Here is a 27811-nt window from a genome sequence, read left to right on the forward strand (position 1 = left end):
AGCAGAATGTTCCATGATAACACCTCTGCAATAACGTATTTAAGAAGGGGAAAATAGAAAAAAAAGAAGAGAAGAGATGATGTAGAGAAGCTGAGCAGGGGCAGAGAGAGGGTGGCGCGGACCTTGTGGGCCATGCAGACCTCACCCTCTGGCTTCCTGCCAGGCGGCCGACTGGGCCCAACTCGACCCAGCGCAGCTAGAAGAAGTGGAGAGGAGAGCAGATGTGAGGCATCTGCCTGCCTGTTCTGAAGAACTTTTCTTGTGAGAGGAACAGCTGCAGACGTCAAGGTCAGTGAAGAAGGAGAGGGAGGAGTAATGCGGCTCCTGGCCAAGATTCCCCTGCAGCCTGTGGCAATGACTGTGGTGGAGCAGGCTGTGCCCCTGCAGCACATGGAGGTCCACGGAGGCGCAGAGATTCACCTGCAGCCCGTGGAGGACCCCATGCCAGGGCAGGTGGAGGCCTGAAGGAGGCTGTGGCCCGTGGAGGGCCCGCTAGGGCAGCCGTTCTGGAGAGACTGCACTGTGTGGAAGAGATGACCCATGGCAGAGCAGGAAGGACTGTGGCGTATGGGTGGGACCCCACGATGGAGCAAGGAGGAGTTCTTCCCCCGACCATGAAGCAGCGGCATAAAACAACGTGTGATGAACTGACCATAACCCCCATTCCCTCTTCCCCCCTGTGCCGCTCAGGGTGGGGGAGATAGTAGAGACAATGTTAAGCCCGGGAAGAGGGAGGGGTGGAGGGAGGTTGTCTTGTTCTCTGTCTCATTATCCTGCTAGTTTTTGTAATAAATGAAGAGTTTTCCCCAAGTTGAGTCTGTTTTGACCGTAACAGTGATTTTAAGGATTTCTCCCTGTCCTTATCTCAAACCTTGAGCCTTTTTTCTTATATCATCTCCCCCTATTCTCTCAGAGGGTGGGGGGAGTGAGAGAGAGACTGCGTAGTCTGGTTCCGATTGGGACTGAACTACGACATGTGGAAAACGTTAAAGGCAACAAAATCACAGTCTATAGGTGCCTACCAAGCACAGAAATCTGATTAATGGAATGTTCTTCAATCTAAGGGAGAAGAAGCAATGAGTGGAATCTCAAGATACATGAATTCAGGCTAGAAAGAGGACACATTTTCATGTTAGATAGTAATTAAGAACTGGGATAAATTACCAAGACTTTAACAGATTTATCATTATAGGAAATTTGTAAATAAATATTCAACTTTTTTTTTTCCCCTGAAACACATAGTAGTTCAACCACATATATTAGATATGAAGTAAGTGTTAATGTCAGTAAGCTTTGTCTTCTGAATGATACAAGAGGTGAGGTGATGTAATCACAGCGATTCTTTCCAGCTATAAAATATATGAAAATATGAATACAGTTTCTGTCAAAGTGACAAAACATGTCCGTGTGTCCCATTTTAAAATTGCCTGCTATGCACATATCTTTAGAGTTGAGTTCCTCTGAATGCTTGCTATTTTTTTAGAATCATAGAATCATAGAATGGTTAGGGTTGGAAGGGACCTTCAAAGGTCATCTAGTCCAACCCCCCTGCAAGGAGCAGGGACATCCCCAACTAGATCAGGTTGCTCAGAGCCTCATCCAGCCTGGCCTTGAACGTTTCCAGAGATGGGTCTTCCACCACCTTTCTGGGCAACCTGTTCCAGTGTTCTATAACTGGCATCGTAAAAAATTTTTTCCTAATTTCTAATCTAAATCTACCCCCCTCTATTTTAAAACCATTACCTCTCGTCCTATCGCAACAGGCCCTACTAAACAGCCTTTCCCCATCTTTCTTGTAGGCCCCCTTGAGGTACTGGAAGACCGCTATCAGGTCTCCCTGGAGCCTCCTCTTCTCCAGGCTGAACAGCCCCAACTCTCTCAGCCTGTCCTCATAAGAGAGGTGCTCCAGCCCTTTTATCGTCTTCGTGGCCCTCCTCTGGACCTTCTCCAACTGGTCCATGTCCTTCTTGTGTTGGGGGCTCCAGAACTAGACACAGTACTCCAGGTGGGGTCTCCCCAGGGCAGAGTAGAGGGGGAGAATCACCTCCCTCGACCTGCTGGCCACGCTCCTCTTGATGCAGCCCAGGATGCGGTTGGCCTTCTGGGCCGCAAGGGCGCGTTGCCTGCTCATGTTAAGCTTCTCATCCACCAGCACTCCCAAGTCCTTCTCCTCAGGGCTGCTCTCAATCCATTCCCCGCCCAGCCTGTATTTGTGCCTGGGATTGCCATGACCCAGGTGCAGGATCTTGCACTTGGCCTGGTTGAACTTCATGAGGTTTGCATGGGCCCACCTCTCCAGCCTGTCAAGGTCCCTCTGGATGGCATCCCTCCCTTCCAGCGTGTCGACGGCACCACAAAACTTGGTGTCGTCGGCGAACTTGCTGAGGGTGCACTCTATCCCACTGTCCATATCGCCAACAAAGATGTTGAACAGGGCCGGGCCCAGCACGGACCCCTGAGGAACGCCACTCGTGACCGGTCTCCACATGGACATTGAGCCGTTGACCACCACTCTCTGAGTGCGGCCATCCAGCCAACTCCTTATCCACCGAGTGGTCCATCCATCAAACCCATGTCTCTCTAGTTTAGAGAGAAGGATGTCGTGCGGAACAGTGTCAAATGCTTTGCACAAGTCCAGGTAGATGATGTCAGTTGCTCGTCCCTTGTCCACCGATGCCGTCACCCCGTCATAGAAGGCCACCAAATTGGTCAGGCACGATCTGCCCTTGGTGAAGCCATGTAGGCTGTCACCAACCACCTCCTTGCTCTCCATGTGCCTTAGCATGGTTTCCAGGAGAATCTGCTCCATGACCTTGCCAGGCACAGAGGTGAGGCTGACCGGCCTGGAGTTACCTGGGTCTTCCTTATTCCCCTTTTTAAAAATGGGGGTTATGTTCCCTCTCTTCCAGTCATCGGGGACCTCACCAGATCGCCACGACTTCTCAAATACGATAGCCAGTGGCTTGGCAACTTCATCCTCCAGTTCCCTCAGGACCCGCAGATGGATCTCATCAGAACACATGGACTTGTGCACCTTCAGCATTAATTGCTGACCAGAAAACGAGGTCTTTTTCTTGGTAGTATAATCTTGGATGTTCATCCAACAACAATAAATGGAAAAAAAAAATCCAGAGTTCTTCCCTAGGCCTCATAAGTTACTTCTCATTCTGAAGTCCTGAAGAATGTATGCGTGATGAGAGGAATGACTTCTATTACTCCTTCTTATAGGAGTGAGGCCATACTCTGATTGTTCTAAATGTCATAGACTCAAACTTAAAAGATTTTTGGCTAATACATTTTGTGTTTCAAGACATTCGTTGTTGGAATATAGTCACAGTTGGATGAATCTATTCAGAAATGGTATTGTAGATTTCTTACTGGAAGAAGAAGATTAGTATCATGGACTTTAACCAGTTAGACTGAATTAATATGAGTTCCTGCCTGAGGAACAATTAATTTACAAGTGAACTGTACCTTCATCATGCTTAATTTTTTTAATCTTTCTGCACTGCTTATTCACTACATGCAACTAAATAGCCCTCTCCTGTTCAACAGATCCACCTGTGATACTTTTATGAAGTAGAATGTTCATATTAGTCAGGTCAGATTTACAGATATGAAAATTTTACTTCACCTGACTTGTAGTTTATCTTTAATTACCCAATCAAAAGTCTAAAAATTCATTAAGAAGAAATATTATCCCAAACATTCCCATAAACTTGAAGGCTCTGGCCTACTAAGGAGAGCAGAACTGACTTCTGTCTTTACTTGACCGGTATCAGCACCATAATCCAGTGTAGCTAACATTCTTTAATTACACAAATGAAAATGCTGTCAGTAAAGGTTGTCTTTATGAAAATTTGTCTGCTTTTGTTGATTAACTCTGTATAAGTTAGAGACAACTTTTAATGTGACCTTGTCGTAGTTCAGCCCCGATCGGGACCAGACTATGCAGTCTCTCTCTCACTCACCCCACCCTCCAAGAGAACAGGGGGAGATGATATAAGGAAAAACAGCTCGAGGTTTGAGATAAGGACAGGGAGAAATCCTTAAAGTTACCCTCACAGGCAAAACAGACTTGACTCGGGGAAAACTATTCGTTTATTACTACAAACAGCAGGATAATGAGACAGAGAACAAGATAACCTCCCTCCACCCCTCCCTCTCCCCAAGCTTAACATTATCTCTACTACCTTCCCCTCCCGAGCGGCACAGGGGGGAAGAGGGAATGGGGGTTGTGGTCAGTTCATCACATGTTGTTTCACGCCACTGCTTCATGGTCAGGGAAAGAACTCCTCACATTCCTCCCCTGCTCTGTTGTGGGGTCCCACCCATACGCCACAGTCCTTCCTGAAACTGCTCTGCCGTGGGTCATCTCTTCCACGCAGTGCAGTCTCTCCAGAATGGCTGCCCCAGCGGGCCCTCCACGGGCCACAGCCTCCTTCAGGCCTCCACCTCCCATGATGTGGGGTTCTTCATGGGCTCCAAGTGGATCTCTGCTCCTCCGTGGACCTCCAGGGGCTGCAGGGGGACAACCTGTTCCACCATGGTCGTCACCACAGGCTGCAGGGGAATCTTGGCCAGGAGCCGCATTACTCCTCCCCCTCCTTCTTCACTGACCTTGGCATCTGCAGCTGTTCCTCACAACAGGCTGGCAGATGTCTCTCAGGATCTTTTTACATCTTATTCACTTCTCATCTCCTCTCCACTTCCTGCAGCCAGGCTGGGCCGAGTAGGCCCATGAGGCCTGCACCTCCCCCTTTGTGCCTCTGCCCCTGCTCAGCTTCTTCACATCTTCTCTTCTCTCTTTTTTTTCTGTTTTCCCCTTCTTAAATACGTTATCACAGAGGCGTTATCATGGAACATTCTGCTGCCAATCGGCTCAGCCTTGGCCAGCAGCAGGTCCGCCCTAGGCCCGGCCGAGTCCACTGAACAAAGGGGAGCGACTCCGAGCAGTTTCCTACAGAAGCTACCACCTTAGGCCCCCCTCACTAAACAAAACCACAACAGACCTAAAATTAATTGACTAATTCAGTATGAAAGTATCAGCATACACAGACAATGAATGTAAGATAAGAGATTAAGTAATTTCTTTCCAAGGAGTGTGTGACCTGGTAAGACTTACAAAGCACATCCTAGTGACAGAAAGAATGAAAGTTTTTCTTTGTGCATATTTTGTACAGCTAGAAATGCAGAATCAAAATTCTACTCCATTCAAATCGTCAGTAGGAACAATTTCAAAGGCTTGTGGATGTTGAGTAGGGCTTATGAAATGTTCATGGCTCTGAATTTGTAGTATGATAAATTGAATCTTTATACATCAAGTACAGTAGAAGCATGTAGATAATGTTAATTGTCTTCTACAACACAAGGAAGTAAAGCTATGTTCTCCGGTATAAACTGTGGTATGCATGTATCCAACACAGTGGAGCACAAAGTCAAGAGAACAAACAGATATGTACGCTCCAAATGCACAAATTACAATGCAAAGCTTAGAATAAAAAAAAAAGTTATTGGCTTGATCTTTCAAACAGAACTGCCCTAAGCAGCAATCTTTATCTTTCAGCAGGGCTTTTAAGTGTAGTGCAGCATTCCACTTCGTGTTCAACTTCCAGTTCTCTTACAGGCATTTGTGCATGAGGTTGCTTGTTGCTGTGCTGTACTTCATTGCATTATTTGGCATCTCCTTAGAGGGAAAGTTCTCCTGATAGCTGAGTTTAATTGTTTTATGTATCAAATTGGTTTTGCTTATTTTACTCATTAATTTCAAGATTAAAATATGTGTTTAATTATGGAACACATGATCATCAGGAACACAGAAAATTATTATTTATCTTACTTTATCTTAAAGTTAGACAAATTATTGTAGCACAAATTTTCTGTTTATGAAACATAATTAAATCTTTACAGATAATTGAATGTACGTATCTATAATGTATTCATAACAGATATCAAACGGAATAGTTTACAGTTAATGAATGTTCACACCAGAATCATTATATTTGCTTTATTTACTGTACACTTAAAATTTGTAATGGTTTGTTCTTCAAACAGATTAACTCCTGCTTCTATAATCATTCTACTGTGCAACCTTCAGAATAAGGCTTCACAGATGCGCTGACAAATCTTGCAGTTTAATATTATTTACTTCCACAGGGATAAAAAGACTATATTAAACCTTACTGCATTTTGCTACCAGCTATGCAATATTTGTCATTAGTTATATTAGTCTTGTAAAAGTAAGCCTTTTCAGACTGACTCAGAGATTCTGAAGGGGAATTCAGGTATCTGAAAAAAATAAGGTTCTAAGTCCATTCTGCCTCACAGAATAGTCAAATATGGATTCAACACACACACACTAAGATTGTCAAATATACTTTCAGAAATTACTTTTGTTATTGGGAATCCTATTTATGCATCCCTATATTGACATCACAGCCTTCAGGCTGATATGGAGCCACATTCTCAGATAGCATAAAAGATAACTTGCTTTTGCTGAAGTTGTAATAATGCTAGTAAGTATACTGGCCTGGTGAGTCTATATGTAAACATACCATTATCTATTTCTTCCCTCACATGTGATAAGTTGTGCACAAGGTTTTCCTGCTTAGCAAAAGAAAAGCTGAAGTTTCAAATCACCTGCATAATGCTCTCTGTCATAAGATCAGAACATACACATGAACATCAATGCGCAGCTGTGGGATTCTGCATATACTGATGTACACATACATGCACACGTGTACATAGAGATGTAATTGTGCTTATAACTCCTGGCAAATCAGCTTCACCTAGGTTAAAATATTTGTAATTCAGTTTAAAAGCAGTGCTATTTTTATACTGAATTATAAAATCAAAACCAAAACTGAGATGGGCTTTGCTGATTTATGCTCTGATATCTGCTAAAAATAACTGAAAAATTGTATAGTTTGCCCATCAGCAGCACAGTCAATGCAGCATTTTAAAAATGAGCAGCAAACATTTTGGAATTAGTTGGATTCAAGCCTTACCCATAGCAGTAGAATATCAGTGTGAGGGTAATGTTGAATATTTTGTTGTTTTGCCTCCAAAATGTAAAAAAAAAAAAAAATAGTTTAGACAAATTATCTTATATCTGAGTATACTCCTAAAGTTTACAGTCAGTGCAACAGTGTGCTACAGTAGTGAAGATGAAACACAACTGTCCCTCCTGATATATTTTTACTTTCCTTCACCTGGCTGATAACATAGCTCCAGACAGACAACACTTTCCCCCTGACCTGTCATTCAGATTGTGCTACTGCTCTCCTTTAATCTCTCTTCCCTCAGATGCAATGAATCACAGGATGCACAGGTTTGACCTGATGAGGATTAGTTTAATCACATTAAGTTGCTTCCAGTCATTGATTCCATATAGACATGATGGAGGGCTGTGATACACAGATATTTCTGCTCTTGAGAAGACATAATCCTTAAGACTTTCTACTATTTCCTCTTCCATGTTGCATTGAAGTCAGAGCACTGGAGAAAATATTGAGGAGAGATTAACCATGGCCTGCAGTCGTAGCACTAACCATGCTCAGCACAGCAAAAACCATTTTAGCTCATTCATTAATACCAGTGGTTCTACTAAGTAAGAGGTTTTCAACAGAAAGAATCAGGATTCATTTGTTCACTTGCATAATGTTAATTTCAAAATGTACATCTTCAGCATGTAGATAATATGCCTGGTAAATCCATACATATATTCTAATTAATTAAATTTTTGTAATATCACTACTCATTTTTACTCTCCGTCTTGTTGTAATTAACATAGAAAAACCTACAGCTGACAAGAGTAAAACAGTATGCAGCTATGAAATTTTCAGGAGTAATCTGTACAATTTTTTTCTTGTCCCAGTAGGACAAGAGTAAATGTAACTGACTGAATCCAAACAGTCAACATTTCAAAGCAGCCATCTGGTTTTCCATGTTACACTTCTTAATCCTTTTTAAAGTAGGGTTTGTTTTTTTTTTGTTTTTGTTTTTTTGTGATTACCACAATTAAATAGAAAAGTGTAGTTCCAATATGTAAGATAAAATGCTAATGTTATCTAGTCCTTTCTCAGTAAAAATGCATTAGTTTTTCAAAGACAAGGGTCTTGATCTTTGTTTTATGCCACAGTCCCTTTTAAACAGGCCTTTCAGTGAAAGAGGCCTCCAAATGGCCTTTTGAGACACTTTCACTGTATTACAGCCAAGGAAGTGTGCTGTCATAGTGAAGAAGAAGTAACCGTTTGTTATGGCATTTGTGTAGTGCAGATTTCTGAAGTGATCTTGAAACATCGAGTATCTTAACTTTCTCCATGTCCTAGAAAACCACGTCTTCTGTTTCCTTCCATAAAGGGCCCACATTATCCCTAGTCTTCCTTTTATCCCCAATGTATACTTTGCTAGCACATACGTCTACAAAGCTCTTTATGTTGTGATGTAATCTGATCATGTCATTTTAAAGACTGAGATTACCTTTGTTCCATATCTGTCAAGAAAGTATTATATGCATACCTGACTTTTTTTACTTTTCTTTTTTTTTGTTCCCATGGAAATTTTCTTCCTCATATTCTTCAACAGAGTGCCTCAGAAATAACAGTACTCCCACTGATCAACAAGGACATTCTGAAGTGCAGCTGCCTCATTTCTGTATTCCTTTGGTTTAATCATTGATGATTGTCCTGATTTGGACTGGGATGGAGTCAATTTTCCTCTCAGTAGCTGACATGTTCTAGATTTTCTATATGAAGAATGTTGATAAGCACACTGATGTTATCAATTGTTGCTAATGAGACCAAGGTCACTGTCCAGCTTCCCAGGTTTTGCGAAGGTGCAGGTACAGCAAGCTGGGAGCGATGTAGCCAGAACAGTTGACCCAAACTGGCCAAAGAGAGTATTCCATGCCATAAAAGTCATGCTCAGTACTTAAGTGGAGGTGGGCTGGTGAGCTGAGTCTCTTTTTTCTCTTACTGTTTTGCTTGGGATGGGCGGTATCAGTCATCACATCATCGGTGGGTGAGAAACCACTTGTGAAACCTCCTGGGGAGGGGGATGGTGATTAAGCAGCTGTGTGGTACTTGATTGCTGACTGTAGTTAAACCACAACAACGATGAACTCACTTCCTATTTATACAGCTCCTACAACTTAATTTAGCTCCTGCTTTACCTGTAACAGTATCTTCACTCAACTGTCCTACTAAATTAATTACAGTGAACTCCACAGCTTCTTCTTCTAATGCTGTATTGCTACTTTGTTCTCCTTACAATATTCAGCCAGGATATTCAGGAGTTCAAACCTCAATGTGTATAGTGGATGAAGGCCTTATCACATCCGATCTCAAGCAGATTTACCCAATCTCTGCTTTGCTTCCTAAATATCAATACCCCTTAGTCTTTATTTCCCTCTCTAATTTTTATTCTCATGCTCTGGTTCTTTCATTTGAAAAAACAAGCAAAAGAAAGAAACAAATTGCTTTTTTTTTTTGTTGCTATAAAGACCTTTATTCTTACTGCTGTTTCCATTTGAAACAATCACTTTGTCTGTGTTTCATAAAAAAAAAAAAATGCCATAAGGTAATCAGATATTTAATACTTTCACGTTTTTTATCAGTTCAGTGAATTTTATAGGTGAAAAGTTATGTAAAGAGTCAACCCAGACAGAAGCTTTTGGGAATCCACAGACACTTCATTTTTTGAGGTCTAAGATAATTTTATGTCAGTCAGTAAAACAGTAACTTAGATGTTCATGCCCACTCAATCTGTTAATCAGACCATGACAGGAAAATAGAAGGAAGATAATTAAAGAGAAACATCAAAGACACTCCAGGGTACAGAGAGAGTGGTACAAAGTTCAGATGTACATTTGTGTGGGGTTTACACGGTCCCTGCTATTGTGTGGCAGAAGAATTATTTAAAAAAATGAATTAAAGCTTTGCAGATGCAAAAAAAAAAGGTAGAAGAAACTTGAAGAATAAAAGGCATGAGACAACAGAGGATGTGACTGGAACATGTGGTATGGGAGCAAGGCAGGGAGAGGGAGAGAGAGATGATTCAAAGGAAATCTGACCCTTGACAGTGAGCAGAACAAATACATGTAACAGGCAAGGGCAGAAGAGAGAGATCAAGATTAAGAAAAAGCAGATAGCTAAAGAATCAAAAAAAAAAAAAAAAAGTGGAGTGTCCATAAATCCAAACTTTGGATTTATGTGGAAAGTTTGTAATAAATAATAGAAAGCGTGGGTCCAAACAAATGGATACGTTCATGCTCATTTAGATCTCCCGGTTCAGACTTAGATAAGGAACTGAGGGACTGATTTATTCAGGTTTTCTAAATTTAACTCTTCTTTTCTATCTAGCAGAAATAATAGGTATCTGTGAATAGCTGCAAAGGTGGAAATGTTTTTGACTTTTCAGCTATGCTGAACATAATCAAAACACTTCTTTAAGTATTTATTAATCTTGTCATTACTAAAACATTGCTACATGTTACTGTGTTCTCTTTCAGCCTTTACTTCTTTTTAACAGTTTAGAAGAGAAATAAGTTACTGATTGAGAAAAGAAATCCTACCTATGAGATAGTAATATATCTTTAATATTTTTCCAGAATATTTTTAAATATTTTTTTGAACTAATGGTTACTATTTAATAGTTAAAAAATTGGTAGAGAAAAGTGTGAATAGGAATTCTGAACTCTTTTACTTACCTTAGATATGTAACATATTTATTTTAGCTTAGCTATTGACAGAAGGAATCTAGAAATTCTAAAACACCAAAGTTAGTTCTCAGTAGCACGTGCTGCAATCTAGGCTCACGCTCAGCCTGGTTAAATTCAGATGTCAGGTAATTAGTGACCTCATGTGCATAGACTGTTGCCTATGTGCAAGACATTTAAGGAAAAGTGACCGAAGCTCTGTACTTGTTATTAATTGGGAAGTTACATCAAAGTGAAACACAACTCCACTTTTATCTCTATTGGCCTATCTTTTGTATTAAGACAGAATCATAGAATCATAGAATCATAGAATGGTTAGAGTTGGAAGGGACCTTCAAAGGTCATCTAGTCCAACCCCCCTGCAAGGAGCAGGGACATCCCCAACTAGATCAGGTTGCTCAGAGCCTCATCCAGCCTGGCCTTGAACGTTTCCAGGGATGGGGCTTCCACCATCTCTCTGGGCAACCTGTTCCAGTGTTCTACAACCCTCATTGTAAAAATTTTTTTTCCTAATATCCAATCTAAATCTACCTCCCTCTATTTTAAAACCATTACCCCTAGTCCTATAGCAACAGGCCCTACTGAGCAGCCTCTCCCCATCTTTCTTGTAGGCCCCCTTGAGGTACTGGAAGACTGCTGTAAGGTCTCCCCGGAGCCTCCTCTTCTCCAGGCTGAACAGCCCCAACTCTCTCAGCCTGTCCTCATAGGAGAGGTGCTCCAGCCCTCTTATCATAGCCTTATACATTCACATACATCCCTCCCTAAATGTCTATAAAGAAAATTTTTTTTCCTAACGCACAGATTTGTAATTCAGAAGCAACATTTTTAAGGCAAATTGAATCCTCACTAGAATAAAATTAGCATGAGCAGCTAGAAAATGGGGCATATGACTGAAATTTTAAGAAGTCTTTAAGATCAAGAAAGAATTTGTCTTAATTCTCTAGCTCACCTCTCAAATTAGCCAAGTCTCTTAGGCACATATGGAAAAACTCTGTATATTTTCATCTTGGAAATGCTTATCTACATCACCTATTGGAAGACTTCCTGCTTGCAGGACTTCACATGAAACTTTTTATCCTTGTCCAAAATTATAGTGTCATTGAAATCTTGATTTTGAAAATTACACATGTATAAAAGTAGATGTGAGACTGGATGCCTGCGCTGTAATTGGGCAAGAGCCCAGATGCTCATTTATTAGAAAACTAGGGACATAACAGCAATGTTAAATTGCTGAATTGAACTGGAAGGGATTTGTCTTCATATAACAGTAACTGTGTAGGTAATGTCCTTAATGTCACTCAAATTCCATGTTGAATTTAATGCATTTGTTATTAATTTTACACTGATATACCAAAAGTAGAACTTGGCAAACTGTCATTGTATCATTCACAATAAAATAAGCTGTCATGTTTTATCCTTTAAGCAATTTAGAAATCATATTATTTTAATTGCAGAAGTGGCTATGCCAAACACTAAACTATCCAAGCTCTTCTTTAAATGTGCATACACAATACCACTGTATTTATATACGAAGAGGTAGCAGGCTAAACAGAGGTCTCAGCAGCAATGCCTTGGGACAATAAAAGCAAAGTTGAATTATTTGTTATATAATAGGGAAAGTGGTTTGCATGGTAAACATGATTTCAGGAAGCATCTGAAATCCACGCTTCTTGAAGGTGATATCATCTTGTTCTCCTGGGTTCATTTGGAAGCAGTGCAATTGGTTGTTGAACTACAAACAAAAATGATTTTCTTTCTTTATCTTCATTTTTATTTTATTTTTACCAATATTAGTTTCTTAAGCTGTTTTATGTTCTCCGGGCTTATAGGCTTTATCAGCACTTTGAATGAATAGTGAACTAGAATAATACACCTCACTGTTATGGAATTATTTTTATTTTATATGGAGTGAGCATGAGTCCTATTAATTTCTGAATGTTACAACATCCAGCATAAAACAGTTACAAGCTTCAGATGCATGCACTATTCTTGCAAGATATTCCATATGCCCTAGAGAAAACTGATTCTGCAAACCAACATTTCCTATATCTCAACCATTCCCGCTAAACCAATTTCAGGTCTTGATTTCAGTTTATATTGCTATTTTGCTAGTTCTTCTTTGGCATAACTGTTAAGTTAGAATAAGCGTGGGTCTTGAATTGCATGAATAACTACTTGTAGTTTGATATAATAGGCAAGAATTTATCACTATAATCCTCATTTACCTAGTGACACAAAAGAGGCACTTTATTCTCAGAAGTAGAAGGAAAGTCAGTATGAAATAAATCTGACATTTCTAAATTCATCACCATTTAGATGGCATCTAATAGAAATATATAGTAGCATGTGTAATGGGCTTGAGACAGTCTCATTTTAGTATATTAAATAAACTCTTATAATATTCTAGTCCTCTTAGCTGTTTTAATTCTTCTGTATTTTTCCATAAGTTATTACATTCATGTCAGTCATTAAAAGGTAGCAAAACACTGTGTGTGTTGTCAGTTAATATAAGATTTGTGACCATGTTAAATATTCTAGCCTGTATCACGAGATCTTTAAAAAGACTAATAGGAAAGCAATAGTGTAAATGCATCATGAAATTGACATATTGCTTCTAAAATATAAATTACATTATAAAAATGCATCATAGGGAAGAGATGACACTGTGAAACTATTACAATAAGTAACACAACTTGAAGTCTATGCTTGCAGCCTGGAGAGCCAACCACATCCTGAGCTACATCAAAAAAAGAAGCATGGCTGTGAGAGACTGTGTTGAATATTTGTCTCAACATTGTCGAAACATCAAACCACCACCCGAACAATGGATTCCCGTTATCTCGCAAGCCAACTCCTGTTGTCTTGCGAACCTGAATGCAGAGCTGGTTCCGAGAAATCTAGCCCTAACCGCCCCGGCATGTGCCCAGAGATGCATATCACCCGGTAATGGGCATATATACCTCCCCCCTCTGTCCCCCACCCCCTCCTCCACCGGTAATGGGCATACTTATCACCCGGTGATGGATCACTCGGTAATGGGCATGCATAGTGAAGGATACGGCTAGGAAAAACAGCTCTTGAAATGCAATGAAAAGAACCAAAATAAAAGGGGAACATTTTTCACTGCACTACTACTTCATTCATTCAACGGAATCAACATCCACGGAATCAACATCCGCGGGAAACGAAACGACAAACACCAGACAGAACGTTCCCCCATCCAGTGAACTGGACTATCGGGATGCCGCCTCTCCATGGTGGTAGCTATTACAACCGAAACTCTTCCCTCTTTCCTTTCTTTCTCTCTTTTCTTTTGTGTTTACAAACTTCTTGTTGGGTTAATAAAGTTACCTGATGCTTGATTCCATTTTGATACTTAATTCTGTTCTCAAGAATACGAGCAAAACCGTGCTCCAGTGTGTGAGAGGTTAGTCTATCCGCCCCTAGCCTCCCAGACTTGTCTGAGGTCAGCTAGAACACAAGGGGGCCTTCCTCTCATTCAAAATCAGAACATGACAATGGCCCATGAGTCAAGGGAAATTATTCTCCCCATCTACTCCGCTTTCATGAGACCACACCTGGAGTACTGCATCTGGCTCTGAAGCACCCAAAATAAGGAGGATGTGTTTTTTTTGGAGCAAGTCCAGAGGAGGGCCTTGAAGATGATCAGAGGGCTGGAGCACCTCTCCTATGAGCAAAGGCTGAGAGAGTTGGGGCTGTTCAGCCTGGAGAAGAGAAGGCTCCGGGGAGACCTTACAGGAGCCTTTCAGTACCTAAAAGGCATTTATAAGAAAGATGAGGAGAAACAAGCAGGGCTTGTTGTAATAAGATGAAGAGTAATGGTTTTAAACTAGAAGGGGGTAGATTTAGACTAGATATAGGAAAGAAATTTTTTACAATGAGCATGGTGAAATACTGGCATAGGTTTTCCAGAGAGGTGGTAGATGTCCTATCCCTGGAAACATTCAAGACCAGGTTGGATGGGGCTCTGAGCTACCTGATCTAGTTGAAGATGTCCATGCTCTTTGCAGGGGGTTTAAAGGTCTTTTCCAACCAAAATTATTCAATGATTCTGTGAAGTCTAAATCTATTGCTAATCAGAACTATAAATAGCATTTGATAAAAAGAATTCTGGAATATTACAGTGCCTCTAGAAACAAAAAGTTTTAGTATATCCCACTCGGAAGTATAGCTCTTTAAAATGATGGCTGCTAGAGTTTTTTTAGATTTTGTTTCTTGAACCACTATGTCTAAAATTGTACATGATGAGCATATGTGTGGATAATGTTGCTGTAGTCTTAACATGGTTCAGTGTGGTTTTAGACAGATCAGCAATAGAAACAGCAGAAAAATGAGGAGATTTTTGCTTGCTTATACTTCATGAAAACAAGACTTCGGGCCCGGTGAGCTCTGATCAAAACAGACATGGAATCTAAATGCTTTCAACACTGACATTTTCAAAGATATTATTAAGACACGCTAAATATACAGTTGAAAATAAAATGTATTTTTTAAATGGTAGGTGAGATACTAGACCTTCTGAAATCAGCAATAAACTGCAGCAAAATTGTACTTAGACATTTTTTTAATAGTTCATTACGGTGCACAAAATCACTAAGATGTACAGAATTTTTTTTATGTTGCAATATACTGCTGAGGAAGATGAAATCTTGGCTAGCATTGAAAACAATCAGATTGGAGAGATACAAACAGAAAAAATAAGTTACTTTAAATTAATTTAGTTGTAGTGAGTTTGATGGCATACAACTCCAGCTTCAGCAAACTGGTTTGAAGATGAGATGAAAAACTTTGGACTAAGTATGTAATTAACCGAAGTCAGTAAAGGGATTTGAATCAAAGCTGAATTTTGTTGAAAGATAAAATTTCTTTAATTGTCACAGCTTAAATGAACTGGAAGCTACAGTTGTCAGGCAAATTGTAAGTCTGAGACAGACAAATTTTTGATAGAGGAAACAAAAGAAAAAGCTCAAGAACCATTAAATAAAGTTGGGAAATATGAAGAAGTTGAAGATTACTTGACTAAAGTAATTACCTGACTGGAGATTTCAGTGACAAAGAGCATGGTTGAGGCTGACAAATCTGAAGTTTGTAAAGACGCAGATAAAATACAAAGCAGTTGTAAACACATCTATATAATATGTTGATAATTGTCTGTCTTACAGACTAAAAGATGTGAATGATCTATTGGAGAGTAATTCCATAGTGCAGAGGAAGAATAGATACATATTACATGCTCAGAAGGTGAAATGATCTCCAGATCAAGAACCTAGAATATTCTGTGATTTTTTCTATGAAGTATTTATTCTGTGTTTTTGTTTTGTTTTGTTTTGTTTTAATTAAAAGCTTTTGACATTGATTAAATTATTAACAAATGTGTATTTTGATACTTTTATTTTGCTTTCTGTAATCAAAATGTGAATTATATTATTTGGAAATAAATGTGAAGACTACCAATAGGGAAAAATTGACCATAAAAGTACCTAGTGTTGTAACTGGCTATTTGGACAAGCCTGATCTCTTACATAAGTGTCTTCATAGTGGATCTTTACTGGAAAAAGCAAAGGAAAAAAATTCAAACTCTTAAATATTGTACCTTTTTTTTTGTTCAACTGGTAAGTGCCTAACTATTTGCTAATTTTCTTTGTGCATATGTATCATACTCATAAACATTACAACAAAGTTTTGCATATCAATAAGGCAATATACGATCTTAATAATGAAAATTAGACCTTCAAAAAATAAATTAGGAATGTGCTTTTTCCACTGCTGAATTTAGCCATGAAAAGAAAGACAGTGAGGCTGGATGAAATTTACTGTTAAAATAAGTCCAAGAAACATCAACTTAGTGTTCAGAGATTTGTTTTATTATAGTAAGTGTAGTAGTATCATATTATTAACACCCAAATATATTCTACTTAAAACTGTAACCCTAACGTGCTATTAAAAAGTAGGTATAATATTTAATAGCATTAAATATTAAAACAATCATTACATTGTACATATTTTCTTTATTTTCTTCTATTCTTCTGAAATAATTCTTCAAATTAATTTAATTTATCTCTCCTCAAGTCCAAAGGTCACTGACCAGACCTCTCTAGATAGATGCAATTTCCTCTGTAATTCCCTACTAAACTTATTTATCTTTCCTATTATTTTCATAGGTGTATTTAAATAGGAAGCACTTTCTATTTAAATCTTTCTCTTAGCCCGCTTTGGACTCCTCCATTACAAGCGTGTGTCTGACAATGTTAGTTCATATGAGAACATTATATGGATAAATTCTCTAATCATTAAATCCCAGTGACTCTCAGAAACATTTTCAGCCCTTTCAGCCAAAGTTTAGATACATGACAAGGCAATCTTTTCTCAAGGTTAAAAATACAAAATATCTTTTTCTAAAAAAAAAAAAAAAAAAAAAGCATTGCTGTGGAAAAAAAGTCTTCTACCTTTCTGATACAAATCTTTGGCAGTCCACCTGGATCACTTTGAAAGTCTGCTTTCATACTAATATAGAAATTATTCTCTTCTATCCACTTTTTTCTTTCCATTGTAAATACTCTGCTAGCATTCTGTCCTTGCATGATAGAAACATGTTATGGAGTTTCTCTACACAACAGTCAGAGAATTTCCTGCAGTCAGACTTTTGAGCAATTTAATTTGTCAAGTTACTGAAAAACTGTGTGCTCAGTTATACGACATTAAGGGAAAAATTAACTTTTTTACTTATCTCAGGAAATTACAAGATAATGCTTGCTTCTCACATAAAATTTATTCAATTGTGTAAAAGCTTTAAATTTTAACAAAAATAACAAAAATACTAATTTTAGTAATCTTCTGTATTTCCATAAGGCTGTAACAGAGTATAAGATAGTCAAATTAAAAAGATTTCATGGAATTGGAAGATCAATGAAATTGGATTTGGTTTTCTTTTCTTTTAATCAGATCATTAGGCAGTGCTTCTGAAAGCCCAGAAGAGCAGAAAAATAAATTGAAAGGAAAACATATTGAAAGGAAACAAATTAAATGTTTAGATAATTGATTTTCTGAAGTAATTATTCTGTTTTGAGGAAACTGATGCTCACTATATTCCTTTTTGAGAAATATACACATCAAAATACACACCTAACCTGAGTTAATGTTTGTCTGTAATACAAAGTAAAATTAATGACATAAAATTGCGGCAAAAATAAGGAAAGCATAATTTTTTTTTTTCATTCAGCATTAAATTCAGTATGCTTCTGGTTGTTACCTCCAATCTGATTCCTATGAGTTTGCCAATAATATCAACAGATTGAATGGAAAATCTTTGAAAATATTTTAAGCTATATTTTGTAATAAATCTCTCATTCCAGTGTTTCAGTCTGGATCTGAAGATGTGTCTTTAAGAAAATCTTTATGCAGCTGTTTTGTAAGACCAGAGCTCTGCATCAGCCACAAGTCTTATTAATCAACGAGGGAAGAACAACTGAAATATTATTTTTCAACTATTTTATGCTTCTGTTTCTAATTTCCCCCTCCCTCTTTTTCCCATTATATAGAGAATAATATTCTTTCTCTTCAATCAAGAACAAACCAGAAGATATTAAGGTTTTGTTTCTCACCAGTTGTGGAGTCTTTTTTTTTTGTTTTGTTTTGTTTTCTCCAGGGTATATAGTGTATCCAACATCCTGATATTATGTATGACCAGTGTTTTTATTATATTGAAGGTATTTTATACTGTAACTATACCTACTAGTACCAAAATGTTTAAGGCTATGTCACTAATGCCATTAAAATCTATCTATTTTCATTATTTTATTATTCCATTGTAAAATTTAAATCTATCTTTAAACTTGGAAGACAAGGTTTCATCCATAAAGACTGGTTTTGAGTTTTTAAATTATTATTTTTTAAATCAAGTTTAAAAACAGATTATTTGATAATTTTTAAAAGGGAGTCATCTGCCAAAATATAAAAGAAGCACTTCATTGTGTATCAATAGGTTGTATTTTTACAATTAATCTCCCCAAACTTGATAAAAAGATAAAGTTCTCATTTTTGTTTGTGATTATACCACAATGTAAGTTAGCTCTGAAAAAAATAGAAAGTGTTACAAAACATTCACTTGCTGAATGCCATTTACCAACCTTGTGAAGTACATACCTTATTCACCTACTACAAGGCAAAAGCCACTTGCCAGTATATCAACTAAGTACAGATATGTGCTGAGACACGGTACATTTGAAACACTGCCTACACTTTAACATTGCTTTTTATACTTAATTACTGTAGTACATTAATGCTACAAATGCCATTCTTTTTTAATTCTCTTTAGACCACTTTAAAAGGTATTCTTTCTTTACTTTAAACATTTACAAATCTGAATAACTGAAACCAATGCTTTGGGCTTTTGGTCACTTTTTAAACCCCTGCTATAAATTGAAACTTTTAAAATCAACCTCTGCAGAAGTATAACATTAGCTAGGTAGTTTTTACTACTCATCTCATTAGGACATTGTAAAGTTGCAGATCTCTGTATTTACAGAGGCATAGGCTAAGGAAAAAAAAAAGAGTTGAAGACATTTCAGGAGATCTTTAAAAGTTTGTTAGCAATTTATCAGTGAAAGTATTCTTCTTCTGAAGCCTGTTGTCACTGGACTTAAAGTAGTGATGTTTAGTAGTGGAGGCTATTTCTGTTATTAGTATAAAGAAAGCTTCGCAAACAGAGTAAATGTTATTTATGGTAATGTAAAACCAAAGAAATTTCACTGCTTTACTGAAGTAAATTAGATCTTCTTAGGAAAACCAAAATAATTCTGAATAGACTAGCTCAACAGTTTTACTTTAATTTTTGACTACTGCTCACTTTCAGGGCTAAAAACCCCTCTAAACAAACAAAAAAAAATTCATGTTGGATATAAAATTTTAACTTTTAATTACTGCTCTTAGAACAAACTTAAACTGATTCTTTTATTCTAGCTAAGTGATTATGCATGCATGTCTACACATGTGTCAAAATTCTCTGGCCCTACTGGTTAAAGTAAAAGAAAGGGAAATAATTTCATTAACTTCAGTAAGATCTTTACATTCTCAAAGTCTAGAGCAAGTATAATGTGTTAGCACAAATAAGCATGCTATAATGTTGTTAACTAATACAGAAGGCAAAACTTTCCTATTGTGGCTGAGGAGCTGTTTTCAAAACAAGACTGCTGCAATTACCACACATGTAAACCAAACTGCCCAGCAGTGTCTTTCAATCAACCACATGCAGCCTCTACTGAAGGTCTAGCTCATTGAGTTCTTTCTAAATTTGAGAAATTTATTTTCTGGGAAAGCACAGCACAGCACAAGTGCACGGAGGGAAGTTTCTCTGTTCTATGTAAATTTGGTCGTGGTCATTGTCTCCTCAGATGAAAGTGGAGAAGAGATAAGCCATGCTCTACCACGTCCCAGAGGGAGGCAGGAGCTCCAAGTGTAGGAACTAATAGATGCCTACCTTCCAACAGCCCTGTCTTGATTGTATTCTTCTGTGCTCTACAGAACACCTAGGGTCCTAAGGCAGGGTGGTTAATTGAAGTAGATGTCTACAATCTGTACATTAAATATCTCAGAGATGCTGAGCCCTTTGTGGAGTTCAATCTGTGGGCCAAAGATCAACATTAAGCTACAGTGAAATTCGTAGATGATCAGAGGGCTGGAGCACCCAGCCCTGGGCCATGAGGCCAGGCTGAGAGAGTTGGGGCTGTTCAGCCTGGAGAAGAGAAGGCTCCAGGGAGACCTTATAGTGGTCTTCCAGTACCTCAAGTGGGCCTACAAGAAAGATAGGGAAAGACTGTTTAGTTGGACCTGTTGCAATAGGACGAGGGGTAATGGTTTTAAAATAGAGGGGGGTAGATTTAGATTAGACATCAGGAAAAATATTATTTACAATGAGGGTGGTGAAACACTGGAACAGGTTGCCCAGAGACGTGGTGGATGCCTCATCCCTGGAAACATGCAAGACCAGGTTGGATGAGGCTCTGAGCAACCTGATCTAGTTGGAGATGTCTGTGCTTCTTGCTGGGGGTTTGGACTAGGTGACCTTTAAAGGTCTCTTCCAACCCAAACTATTATATGATTCTAAATTCTATGAGGTTTTATTGCGTTCTGTATTTAATTTTGCAGATCAGCTTTCAATAGTATTGAAATCATAATACATGATATGTGAAAGAAAGGAATGTGTTTACCTTCAAAACCACTGATGATTCTGCCATCATGAGTTGTGGATGTCGGGTAAAGTAGTATTAAAAAGAAATAAAAATGTTTATACTTTTGAAACTTTATTTTAAGAGGTTTGACAACCTTTTTTTTTATTAGAAAGTTGCATTTTACTGTGTGTTGACTTCAACATCCATATTACACCTTGCACTGAGTTTTATAAGCACATAGATAATTCATTGTGTTCATGCAGCTAGTTGCAATGCATCACTTTGATGAAGACAATGTATAATTCCTGAAATAAGTTTCATTATTTTTTCTGCAAAATGTTAAATAGTTTTTGTGTTTCTTGGAAGCATGTGATATAGTTGCTACATTTTTTACAAACTGAATTATCTTCTTAATTATTCAATGTTTGATTTTCAGACCATAAAGTATACAAAATTTGCAGTAATATTTCAGATTCCATGAACTATTTAAGACTGAATCCTGATAGTCTGAGCAATTATTAAATTGTTTCCTACTATGTAAATAGTGCTTAGTGAAAGCTAAAAGAGCTACAGATTGAATACAGCACTGATTTTTAACCCAATTAGAGGTATACTCTGTCTTCTGTAGCTTTTACTTCTCATGAATATACATACCCTCCAGGGGGTCCAGGGATTAAAACAATGAAAAGGCTTTAAAAACCGGTGGCACATTGGAAGACCTTTCCCAAAATCCTAACGGGTAATCTTGGCCAGCTCCATAAAGAGACACCACTCTGTCTTTTTTGCAGTTATTACAAATATATTATTCTACTGTCTCATTGCTGTCTCTTTAGATATTATCCTTCCTTCTGGAAACCTACTTTGTAGCTTCTTTATAAAATAAATCACAAAACTTCTCATCTGTATTTCAATCCGCACTAAATGCTGCACCTTCCCTTAAAATTTATATCCAATTTCTCAAAATAAAAAGAAAAAAAAAAACACAGAGGATGATTTCTCTTACATCAACCCACCAGAAGCAGCCTCACTAGGATACACAAAATAAAGTGCCCTAGTGGCTACTATTTCTCTTCCAAGAAACTGCTAAGACCAGCCACTGGATACTATTGTGCTTTCAATTCATTGCCATGGCAGTAGAGTCTCTAGTGACAGATGTTCACCCTTGTGGATAGCTAGATTATGGACTAATGTCTCATAAGTTGCTCCCTTTTTGTTCCATTTGGTATGGGGAAATTGATGTGGGGAAAGAGTCTTCCCTTATGGGAGTTCAACCACTGTTGCCTACCATTTGCACAGTTTTCTGCTAACATATTTGTTGTTCTTCACTGATCTAAGTGATTGGGCAAAGGGAAAAAGAACTAATTCCTGCAGTGCTTAACTGTGTTTTAAAAGTTTCACCTTTGCATTCATCTGCCATTAGTTAAGGCCACAGGAATAATGCCAGTTAATTGTATTGAGAAGTGGCATTAACTCATTATTATAGGGATTGAATACACACATGTGTCCATAAAGTCACTACTTAGGGGAGAGATGGAAAAGAAATGGAGAGATAGAGGGAATCTCTTGAAGTTTCAAGTGGATTGCAGAAAAATACAAGCTTATCTCAGGGGACTATCTTTCTAGTTTTGTGAACTGATGCGTACAGAATGCACATCATAATCCTGCCAGCATTTTTACTAGCCTCTGTGGGAGACACTGCCTTAACTCTGCATGGAAGGAGAATGAGTCTTCTCAGTAGAGGAAATGTGACTCATTAGACGGCACTGCTAACACAGAGAAAATCCGCTCTTAAGTGTTCTGTACATACATGGAGCCTGAGAAGAAAATAAGAAAATTGTCTATTATCTGTTTGGAATGGATTAGACATTGTTTGTTCTGGGATATTAATTTTTATATTTTCCTCTTACTGTAATCCAGTAAATATTTAGCTATCCTAATTAGCAGGAAGCTAAAATATCACTGTTAAATATCAGTGTAATACAGTATCATAATCTAAGAATTAAAATGGTTGCCTCAAGGGATATTTACCTTATTGGGAAGAGGCTGGGAGAGGTATGGAAGGAAATAAGGATACATGCATTCCATTAATTCCATCTAGAAATAGCAAGACATGTCCAAGTGTACCCACTCTATTGAGATTTTAGTGTTGCTTTTCAACTGGATGTTAAGTGAAACAAAGCAGGGATTTGTACCTTTAACTTACTCAGTTTTCTTGATTTTAAAGTTTGTATGCTTTTTGCTTCTTAGTTTCAAATGTATACCTAAGACCTATTCCAGCTTTCAGTATATTTACTGCTGTTCCTTTACCTTAATCTGCTGAATTATTTTCTAGAATATGTTCTGAGACTCTTCATATTCTGAAATAATACGTGAAAATCATGCTACCTGGTAAGAAGTTATATTACCTTCTAAAAGTTGTAGTCCATCAAAATTATTTACAGAGTAGTATTCAAACTTTGTAATACATGGTAATCCTCTGAATCTTAAGCGAGTAGAATCAGAAGGACTTTGGGCACTCCACATTTCCTCAGTGAAGTGAAAGCCTGGAGGTAATCTAAATGCTGTTCCCACATTCTACTGGAATCTAATTAATTTTACATCTTTTTTTTTTTAATGATTTTTATACTAGAGGTTGTAAGAAATAACTTGATTTATTCATACTACATCTATAGTGGTTGCTGGGTGACTCTATAGATTCCTTCAGCAAATGTTCAGATTTCTTCTTTCTGCATCTGATATGGTATAATAAATAAGAGATAAAATGACCCATATAGAAAATAAATAAATAAAGTTTTTTTCTCTAAATATTTTTATTTTTATATGCTTGGCTATGTAGTTCACTGTGAGCCGGAAACTTTTGTGTTCATTACAGATTGTTGCACAGACACTCATATATACTGTCAAAAAAAAAAAGGTTGCTTATTTATTTCAGTCTTTGCATAGGGTTGATTGCTTGAATCACGTACAAGATATTTCCTAAGTATCTGAATTATGTACCAAAGGCTATCTATGCAATCATTCCCACATTCACAGGAGCCTTTTCTACTGACTATTCACAAGGACTCATCTGGATGCAGTCTGGAGAGTTCTCCAGCAACATTCCCTGCAGAAGACTCAAGGCCTCCCAGGCTTTCCATCAGGGTATTAGTCAACAGTTAGCTGGGCCCAACAGAGGCTACTGGAGTTGCTCTGGGACTGCTTCCACCTGGACAGCTCCTGCAACAATCAGTCCGTGCTTTGCTGAGAAGGCTTCTGCAAGCTCAGGCAACCCTCTTGTCTCAACTTTGTCCTCTGCAGTCAGTCTGTTGTCTCTCCTGTGCAGAGCCTCACTGGGAAGGGAGCACCTGAACAACTGAGAGAATTGGTAAGTTATCAGGTGTGTACACAGCCCTTATACACAGCTACACCAGAACTATAACCATATCACAAACGTGAATTTCTTTCTTATATCTTGTCTGTAACACACATTCCATAATGCTCACCACAATATGTTCATAAGTATTTGTTTTTAGACATACTTTAGCTGCTCATGTCTAGAGGAACACACACATGGTGAAGACATGAACCTACCACATCCTCAGATTAGTCTTGGTTCAGGATTTCTTGAACAGTTAACCTGTTGCTTCTTTGATATAAGTGCAATACTCCAGTTTCTGCTTTGATGCTCTTGTATTTTGATTTCAAAGCAGCACTCTATGTTGTTAAGGATGCTCCAGGACCTTCATTTGTTTGGAAATGCTTAATAAAAATGAGAATGATATGAGTTAATCGCATAACACATTACGTTCCAAGGTCATGAGAAAAACAAGATGATGCTTTGTTTTAACAAGTGCTTTAAAAGCATAGAAAGTTCATTGCAAGTCAGAATTCTGCAGCAGGAAGGACATTATGGAAATATTTAGGTTTTAGAATGAAGAAATTTTAGTTTGTCGGGTATTTCCAGCAACTTTTTCTATCCATTCTCTATCCAAACATATAGATACACTTAAACTCATTTGCCTTGCTTTTGTGTCTCCATTCAGATGTAGTTTTTATTTTTGAGTTACTGACATTTTTCACTGTTCCAGTTTTAATCTGATTTTTTTTTTATTTTAGAAATGTTATTTTAATCTAGTTGAGTGTGAGAAATTAATATTTTGAAATTAATCAATATCCAAATATATTATTTAGAAGTGGAGCTACCTAGCATACAGTGACAGTACAGCTGTATCAGTAGAATACTGTCACTGATTGAATTGGCTTATCCCTTGAGATATGCAGGCCATGCCTGTAAATCTACAAAAAATGCCGCAAGAATTTTCCTTTTGGAACTGTTGAAGAAGTTGCAATACATGGTTCAGTGCTCTGATGATTAAAGCATTTTTTTCTACTACATTTTATTAAAAATATCAAAATAAGTATTATACTTTTGTGAACGTGTTTTATAGTATAACAGAAGCAAGATACAATCTCTGTGTGTACAGGAACATATCTGGACACAGGAAAACATGGAAAGGTACTAGGAAATAAATTGTAATAAAGTTTTGTGGTGGTTTAGCCCGGATCACCACACAGTTTTCTTATTCACCCTGCCCCTACCTAGTGGGACAGGGGAGAGAAATTGGGAAGAAAGGAAAACTCGTGGGTTGAGATAAAAACAGTTTACTGAAAATACTAAAAACTACAAAGCTAACAGGATATAAGGATATTAATATCTACAAAATATACAAAATGAACAATGTACAATTTCTCACCACCCGATGTCCGAAGGACCGACGCAGCCCGTCCTGAGCAGTGATCACAGGAACAACACCGAGCAGCAAGCAAAGGGGGAGAGCGAGCTAGCAAGGTAGAGGGAACAATGCCAGCAAGCAAGAGAGAAGAAAAGAATGCCAAGGGTGCCCGAACGGATACCCGACAAGAAAAGGAATAACTGAAAATGATGCCCCCTCCCATGGGCAACCCCCACTTATATACTGAGCATGACGTTTATGGCATGGAATACTCTCTTTGGCCAGTTTGGATCAATTATTCTGTCTGTCTTTTGCCCAGCTTCCCGCATCTGCACGTTAACGAGACTTGGAAAGCCAGACAGTGTCCTTGGTCTCATTCACAACAACTCGTATCATCAGAATGTTTTTATCAACATTCTTCACACACAAAATCCAAAACACACCAGCTACTGAGAAGAAAATTAACTCCATCCCTGCTGAAACCAGGACAAGTTTTCAACAGTGTTCTGGGTCACATGTTCAGGAATCAGGAAGGTTTTTATGGATCAGATAGATAGAAGAATGCTACGATCTAATGCATTGCAACTTCAAAAAAAAATATGCTGTTTGTTTAAATACTAACTAAGAAGAACTATTTCTTAAATGCTATAAAGAAACTAACAGACTCATTTTACTTACTAGGATAAAGGAACTTGCTTTTCGACTTGTATGAATGTAATTTTTGGGTTAAAGTTTTCTTGTACCAGTGGCCTTTGGCTCTAACATATGTTATCAGAACTTTAAATAAGTTGGAGATGAAGTTTGAAGTTACTGCATGCAGAGACTATGTGGTAGTGTTTAGGACTTCCTCTCTGCATTTATGAAAATTCTTTTGACTTATTCAGTAGGAGAAGTCCCCTGTAAGTAAGGGTGTTTAGGGACTCATTTTTAAGGAAGTCTGAACTATATTGTTATACTATCTTGTTGTACTAAACTATTGGATTTGTGGATCATATTGTGGGTTCATTAATACAAAAAAAAAAAAAGAAGAAAGAGATGGATATGTAGGAAGGACAGTTGCTTTGGTAGTCACAACAGTCTGCACACTTATCTTCCAATTGACTTTAAAAAGAAAATAAGAAAACACAGGGTGACTAAAATAAAGGCAATTTGAAATGTGTGACTGACTGATAGAATGCTTAAAACCGTGTTAAAAGGCATTTTTCCAATCAACAAATGATGAAATCCTCTCTTCTAAGTCACAGAGCATCTGTCCATTATTAAAATGGATGATAAATTCTGGGTTGGGACTGTTCAGATTGTGAGTTGAGTAGTTCTGAGATTGGTCTTTTTAAAAGCACATTGATATTTGGACTCAAGAAGTGAGTATCTTTTAGAAAATGCCTGAAAACTTCTGTTGGCATTGACATTTGCTTTGAACATCATTTGATGCCTTGTGAAGCATTGGCATCTTTTGGTAGACTTCTTAATCTCTCTTGTTCTTGGAGAAGTACTTTATTCCTCCTTTGTGGATACTTGTCATCAATAAAACATTTAGAATAAGATATCTCATAATAACAACTCAAAAGTTATGTACAAGCATTTGTTTCCTTCATTACCTGCATAAGAATAAAGAATAAAGTATGTCCAAGAAATCATTAAAAGTTATTATGGCCATTAATTAAAAAACCTCTTAAAATACATAAAACCACAGTATATTAAATATGTGACACTTAATTATTTTTTGGGTAAAGGAGACTGAAAAAGTGCAAAAAAAAAAAAGACTGTACTTGTGAGCTTTCACTTCACTTCTATTACTATAAAAATTTTATCCTTTGCAAGTAAATCTTCTAAAACCAGAGTAGCTGTGATTACTACTGGGTGTCTGTGGTGTAAGGCTACTAATCACAATTATATGGGCTATAAGATAGATTGTTTGTGCTCTTAGATTCTAAAAATATACTCCTACACTACTATTATATTGTATTATTTTTATATTATAGTAATTAATATAATATCACTTTAATATATTGAATTATGTTATTTTATTTTATATCACATTACAGTAGATTTTAACAGAAGAAAAAATACATTTCATTAAATCTGTTTCTAACCTCTCTGTATCTCCATACAGAATCATAGAATCATAGAACAGTTTGGGTTGGAAGGGACCTTTACAGATCATCTAGTCCAAACCTCCAGCAAGAGGCAGGGAC

Source organism: Chlamydotis macqueenii, chromosome Z (assembly GCF_036417535.1).
Source record: "Chlamydotis macqueenii isolate bChlMac1 chromosome Z, bChlMac1.mat, whole genome shotgun sequence".
NCBI lineage: Eukaryota > Metazoa > Chordata > Aves > Otidiformes > Otididae > Chlamydotis > Chlamydotis macqueenii.